Below are 7,500 nucleotides of genomic sequence, written 5' to 3'. Positions count from 1 at the left end.
CATTTCATATCATTGTGAAACAAAATTTCATTAATCAAGCGTTGGATTGTTCAAGGGAACGTAAGACAGATTAGTTTTACTACTCTAAGAATGAAAGACTTTTTAACAATTTCTATCATTGTGAAACAAAACTCAATTTATATAGCGTTGGATTGTTCAAGGGAATGTAAGACAGATAAGTTTTACTACTCTAAGAATGAAAGACTTTTTGAAAATTTCTATCAACAAAACTCATTTATATAGCGTTGGATTGTTCAAGGGAGTGTAAGACAGATAAGTTTTACTACTCTAAGAATGAAAGACTTTTTGAAAATTTCTATCAACAAAACTCATTTATATAGCGTTGGATTGTTCAAGGGAATGTAAGACAGATAAGTTTTACTACTCTAAGAATGAAAGACTTTTTGAAAATTTCTATCAACAAAACTCATTTATATAGCGTTGGATTGTTCAAGGGAGTGTAAGACAGATAAGTTTTACTACTCTAAGAATGAAAGACTTTTTGAAAATTTCTATCAACAAAACTCATTTATATAGCGTTGGATTGTTCAAGGGAATGTAAGACAGATTAGTTTTACTACTCTAAGAATTGAAAGACTTTTTGAAAATGTCTATAATTGTGAAGCAAAACTCAATTGATATATAGCGTTGGATTGTTCAAGGGAACGCGAGCTGGGTTTACTTTGATGTGAAAGAAAATTTCATTCATCAAGCGTTGGAATGTGTTCAAGGGAACGCGAGCTGGGTTTCGTAAGACAGACAGACAGATTAGTTTTACTAATCTAATAAGTCAATATTTTGGCAATTCCTATCAATGTGAAGAACAATTCTTCATTTATTCACAAAAATGTTATTTATTGTAGCATAGCAAGTGCAGGAGGATATTATCACTTGCACGCCGCGCTAGCTACTTATAATAACATTATTTTTGAATAGAAAAGGGCAAGGTGTTGTTAGTGGTAGAGTCAGCTGTCATACTGCGATCCACTGATACTCATCCTTAGCTTGACGATTCTACTATTCAAAAATATATTATATTTATACAATATATATTATGATTATATGATATATAATCCATAATCCATGTATAATATATTTTATATACTATATATATATATATGATGTATATGATGATGATATTTTAAATAATCATCATATACAACATATATAATATATATTATATAAAATATATTATATATGGATTATGGATTATATATGATATAATCATAATATATATTATATAAATATAATATATTTTTGAATAGTATTATAGAATCGAATTGGATTAAGAAATAGAAAAACATCTTGTAATAAGATGTTTTTTTAAGATTTAATAAAAAAAATACATGAGCATATTATAGATTAATGTGCGAATGTATAAAATGAAAATTTAATTTAAGTGGCAAAATTTTTCTGTCATCGACTTAGAAAAAAAACGAAAAAAAAAGTTTTAAAAGCAAATTTTTGGGGGAAAATTTTTGTAAAAATTGCTTAAAAATGGTAAAAATTATGGAATTTTGTTAAGAAATTTGTAGTTTTTATGTAAAATTGTTTGTATAAGTTGCACTATTGATGGAAATACTCGAATTTTGTATCAAAAAATTTGTATTATTTATGGAAAAAGTGTAATTTTCTATAAAACAATGAGCATTATTTATGGAAATACTTGAATTTTCTATGTAAAAATTTGTATTATTTATGGAAATACTACAATTTCTGTATAAAATTTCAATTATTTACGGAAATACTACAATTTGTACATAAAATGTTAATTATTTATGGAAATAATAGGATTTTTATTTATATAAAATGAACATTATTTATGGAAATGCTACAATTTCTATATAAAATTTCTATTATTTACGGAAATACTACAATTTCTGTATAAAATTTCAATTATTTACGGAAATACCATAATTTTGTATATAATATTGACATTATTTATGGAAATAATGCAATTTTCTATATAAAATTTCAATTATTTACGGAAATACTACAATTTGTACACAAAGTTTACATTATTTATGGAAATAATACGATTCTTTATATAAAATGGACATTATTTATGGAAATGCTACAATTTCTATATAAAATATCTATTATTTACGGAAATAATACAATTTCTGTATAAAATTTCAATTATTTACGGAAATACCATAATTTGTATATAAAATTGACATTATTTAGGGAAATAATGGTATTTTCTATATAAAATTTCCATTAGTTATGGAAATAATACAATTTTCTATACATTATTTCCATCATTTATAGAAATAAACAATAAAATAATATAAATTAGAAATATTATAACTCTTCCGAAATATTCCGTAGTAAATTCTATTATGATTTCTATGGATATTTAAAAATATTGCAATTTTCTATACAAAAGTTTCATTATTTATGGAAATATATTAATTATTTCATATAAAAATAACATAATTGATGGAAATATTTGGTAAAAAAAATTCATTATTTTCCTTAATGATGGAAATGAAAATAAATTTTTTGAAATTTTGAAAAAATCTAAAATCGCCAATATCGATTTTAGAAAAAAAGTTTTTTCTACGGATTTTAGATCTAATCGTTATGATTAAAAATCAAAAAGAATTTTTAAAAAAAGTTAATTTTTGAAAATGTTATGAATTTTTTAGTGTCATAAAAAACCTAATTGGCGGAGAACTTGTACTACCTCATCTCTATATCGACTTAGAATTTTTTCGGTGATTTCACAAAAAAAAATTTTATTATATTAAACATACATAAAAACATGAAAAATTTGATTTTAAGCTATATACATTTTGGTTTGTGGCAATTATTTGAAAGAAAAAAAGAAATTTTTTTATTTCAAAAAATATTTTCGAAAAACCTTTGAAAAATTCTTTCAAAAATTTGTTTCCAAACAAATTTGATTTAACACGGAGGATCAATGGAGACAAAAGAAAGAATTATTAAGAGTGTGAAAATTGTGAAATTGAATGGATGAACAGCCAAAAACAAACCAAAAGCCGTATATATGCGAATATCGAATGTTGAATTTTTAGTATAAAATGTTTATGTTTGTTTCATTTCGAATATTATTGTGATGTTTTAGAAAATTCTTTTAAGGTTGATCAACTCTTCGATGAATTTGATTTGATTTGTGTATGCATTTGATAATTGAATTCGTCGTCGTATTTTAGTTAGGGCTTAGATGGATTATTATTTGTCGGTACACATCACATTATGTGGTGTGTGCGTTTCAATAATAGTTCGTCATATTCGAAGCTTAGGGACCCCGATGGATTTTTGTTATTCTCCGCATAAACACTATATGTGTGCGTGTAGAGGACAATAATAATTCGTCATATTCATAGTTTACTTACTATTGGTGATGATGCTTGTCGTTTGGCATGTATTCAGAATCGATGGTAAGAATTAAAAAAAGAAAAAAACTTTGTTTTTTTAACATAAGTGTTGCGAAATTTTTAAAAAATTTATATATTAATATATGAAAGAAGTAATTTTTAATTACATATCACAAGATTCATATATATTGAAAAATATTATATGATGCGATGAATTTAAATAAATGAAATAAAATAATATATATATATAAAATATTATATATATATAGAAACAAAACTATATTATTAAAATGACGAATATGAGGCCAAAGTGCCGATTTTCGTTTATTTAAATAATAATAAGAATAATAAAATAACATTATTCTGGTTGATCCTGCCAGTAGTTATATGCTTGTCTCAAAGATTAAGCCATGCATGTCTAAGTACACACGAATTAAAAGTGAAACCGCAAAAGGCTCATTATATCAGTTATGGTTCCTTAGATCGTTAACAGTTACTTGGATAACTGTGGTAATTCTAGAGCTAATACATGCAATATAAACACGGACCTTTGGGACGTGTGCTTTTATTAGGCTAAAACCAAGCGATCGCAAGATCGTTATTATGGTTGAACTCTAGATAACTTGCTGATCGTATGGTCTTGTACCGACGACAGATCTTTCAAATGTCTGCCCTATCAACTTTTGATGGTAGTATCTAGGACTACCATGGTTGCAACGGGTAACGGGGAATCAGGGTTCGATTCCGGAGAGGGAGCCTGAGAAACGGCTACCACATCTAAGGAAGGCAGCAGGCGCGTAAATTACCCACTCCCAGCTCGGGGAGGTAGTGACGAAAAATAACAATACAGGACTCATATTAGAGGCCCTGTAATTGGAATGAGTACACTTTAAATCCTTTAACAAGGACCTATTGGAGGGCAAGTCTGGTGCCAGCAGCCGCGGTAACTCCAGCTCCAATAGCGTATATTAAAGTTGTTGCGGTTAAAACGTTCGTAGTTGAACTTGTGCTTCATACGGGTAGTACAACTATAATTGTAGTTTGTACTGTACCTTATGTATGTAAGCGTATTACCGGTGGAGTTCTTATATGTATTAAATACTTGTATTTATGCATATTCCTCCTATTTAAACCTGCTTCAGTGCTCTTCATCGAGTGTTGTTGTGGGCCGGTACAATTACTTTGAACAAATTAGAGTGCTTAAAGCAGGCTCCAAATGCCTGAATATTTTGTGCATGGAATAATGAAATAAGACCTCTGTTCTACTTTCATTGGTTTTTAGATCAAGAGGTAATGATTAATAGAAGCAGTTTGGGGGCATTAGTATTACGACGCGAGAGGTGAAATTCTTGGACCGTCGTAAGACTAACTTAAGCGAAAGCATTTGCCAAAGATGTTTTCATTAATCAAGAACGAAAGTTAGAGGTTCGAAGGCGATCAGATACCGCCCTAGTTCTAACCATAAACGATGCCAGCTAGCAATTGGGTGTAGCTACTATCATGGCTCTCTCAGTCGCTTCCCGGGAAACCAAAGCTTTTGGGCTCCGGGGGAAGTATGGTTGCAAAGCTGAAACTTAAAGGAATTGACGGAAGGGCACCACCAGGAGTGGAGCCTGCGGCTTAATTTGACTCAACACGGGAAAACTTACCAGGTCCGAACATAAGCGTGTAAGACAGATTGATAGCTCTTTCTCGAATCTATGGGTGGTGGTGCATGGCCGTTCTTAGTTCGTGGAGTGATTTGTCTGGTTAATTCCGATAACGAACGAGACTCAAATATATTAAATAGATGCTTTCAGGATTATGGTGTTTGAAGCTTTTATAGCCTTCATTTATGATCGCAGTAAAATGTGTGAGTGTTTGAATGTGTTTATGAAAGTGGAGCCGTACCTGTTGGTTTATCCCATTATAAGGATACTAGCTTCTTAAATGGACAAATTGCGTCTAGCAATAATGAGATTGAGCAATAACAGGTCTGTGATGCCCTTAGATGTCCTGGGCTGCACGCGCGCTACAATGAAAGTATCAACGTGTATTTCCTAGACCGAGAGGTCCGGGTAAACCGCTGAACCACTTTCATGCTTGGGATTGTGAACTGAAACTGTTCACATGAACTTGGAATTCCCAGTAAGTGTGAGTCATTAACTCGCATTGATTACGTCCCTGCCCTTTGTACACACCGCCCGTCGCTACTACCGATTGAATTATTTAGTGAGGTCTCCGGACGTGATCACTGTAACGCCTTGTGTGTTACGGATGTTTCGCAAAAGTTGACCGAACTTGATTATTTAGAGGAAGTAAAAGTCGTAACAAGGTTTCCGTAGGTGAACCTGCGGAAGGATCATTAATGTGTTCCTTACCACTAAAATAATAATATAGCCCTCTCCACTATAGTGGGGAGGGTTAAAACAAAAAAAAAAAACAAAAACAAAATAAAATTAAATAAAAATAAATTTTTTAAAATTAAAAAATGCGTTGGTTAATCAATCTATAATAAGCTTTTTTTAAAAGCTATAAAATGTTGAGTTTGGGGCCTCAACATAGTATTTTTTTTAAAAAAAATACAGAGCGAAAATAATGAAAAATAAAAAGAAGACTACACGAAGACAAGAAATGATCAAGAAACTGTGAAAACGCAAAAAGTTGAGTTTTACGTCCTCAACATGCGTTATAAAAACTGTGAAAACGCTTTATGCGTTTAAAAGCGTTGGATATTATATATATGTGGTTATGCCACATATAAAGAAAAAAAAGCGTTGGTCTAAGAAAAAATATAACTAAAATAGTTATATATGTTGAGTTTGGGGCCCTCAACAAAAAATATATTGGGAGCTTTTATGCGACAATATATTAAATCAAGAAAAAAAGGATAGCGTTGGATAAGATATATATTATATATATATATATATATATACATATAAAAATGCGTAGAATATATATACAAAAATTTCTCAATATACTGGCATAAGTAATTTATACCATATATTGCATAACAAACATACAATTATAGTTGTACTTGTATATTATGAAAGCTAAAATGCTTTTTATTATATATAAGTTAAAAATTGTTCTTTTTTATAAAGGACTAAGACATTCGCAACAAACTTTGTATGTATGATATATAATCAAAATTATTGAAGGAATTGATATATGCCAATTTGGTTTGGTGTATTTTTGATTTCTTTCAATAAACAAATTTATGAATTGCTATTAATACAAAAATAAATAATATCACTCTAAGCGGTGGATCACTTGGCTCATGGGTCGATGAAGAACGCAGCAAACTGTGCGTCATCGTGTGAACTGCAGGACACATGAACATCGACATTTTGAACGCATATCGCAGTCCATGCTGTAAGGTACTTTAATTTATAATTAAGGTGCTGCTTGGACTACATATGGTTGAGGGTTGTAAGACTATGCTAAATAAGTTGCTTTTTAAATAAAATCCATTTTTATTTAGAAGCACATGTTGTATTACTGGATACTCTTATTTGTATCCATAATACTAAAAGTTAAAGATACAAAACCTCTTATTGAATAAAATCAGAGTATTTTTAAAATTACATTTTATTATATTCTTTTTTTATTGAGGAAAGTCTAGCATAAAATATTTATGAAACTAGAATTGCCTCTCTAAAAGAAGAAAAAGAAAAATACAGAAAAAAAAAGAAATGATTCTTATTCATGGTTTTGATATTTAAATATTGATAGATTATCAATTTATTTTATTATACAACCTCAACTCATATGGGATTACCCCCTGAATTTAAGCATATTAATGAGGGGAGGAAAAGAAACTAACAAGGATTTTCTTAGTAGCGGCGAGCGAAAAGAAAATAGTTCAGCACTAAGTCACTTTGTCTTTATGGCAAATGTGAGATGCAGTGTATGGAATGTCAAATTTCTAGTATGAGAAATTAACGATTTAAGTCCTTCTTAAATGAGGCCATTTACCCAAAGAGGGTGCCAGGCCCGTATAACGTTAATGATTACTAGATGGCATTTCCAAAGAGTCGTGTTGCTTGATAGTGCAGCACTAAGTGGGTGGTAAACTCCATCTAAAACTAAATATAACCATGAGACCGATAGTAAACAAGTACCGTGAGGGAAAGTTGAAAAGAACTCTGAATAGAGAGTTAAATAGTACGTGAAA

General features: G+C 30.0%; 3 non-coding genes across 3 annotated transcripts in view; all 3 read left to right on the top strand.

Annotated features, from left to right (window-relative positions):
* Positions 1 to 3,704: 3,704 nt before the first annotated feature.
* On the top strand, positions 3,705 to 5,691 carry LOC119613746. Its single transcript, XR_005232261.1, has one exon. It is a non-coding gene; the product is annotated as a small subunit ribosomal RNA (ribosomal RNA).
* Positions 5,692 to 6,576: 885 nt separating this feature from the next.
* Positions 6,577 to 6,756, top strand: LOC119613754. Its single transcript, XR_005232267.1, has one exon. It is a non-coding gene; the product is annotated as a 5.8S ribosomal RNA (ribosomal RNA).
* Positions 6,757 to 7,080: 324 nt separating this feature from the next.
* Positions 7,081 to 7,500, top strand: part of LOC119613749 — a 3,948-nt gene continuing 3,528 nt past the window's right edge. Inside the window, exon 1 of the ribosomal RNA XR_005232264.1 lies at positions 7,081 to 7,500. This exon is cut by the window's right edge and continues 3,528 nt beyond it. This is a non-coding gene — a ribosomal RNA (large subunit ribosomal RNA).

Source organism: Lucilia sericata, unplaced genomic scaffold (genome assembly GCF_015586225.1).
Source record: "Lucilia sericata isolate MDLA Ls3-8-SP2 unplaced genomic scaffold, ASM1558622v1 Contig002292F_arrow, whole genome shotgun sequence".
Lineage (NCBI taxonomy): Eukaryota > Metazoa > Arthropoda > Insecta > Diptera > Calliphoridae > Lucilia > Lucilia sericata.
This window is presented reverse-complemented; position numbering and strand designations above follow the sequence as displayed.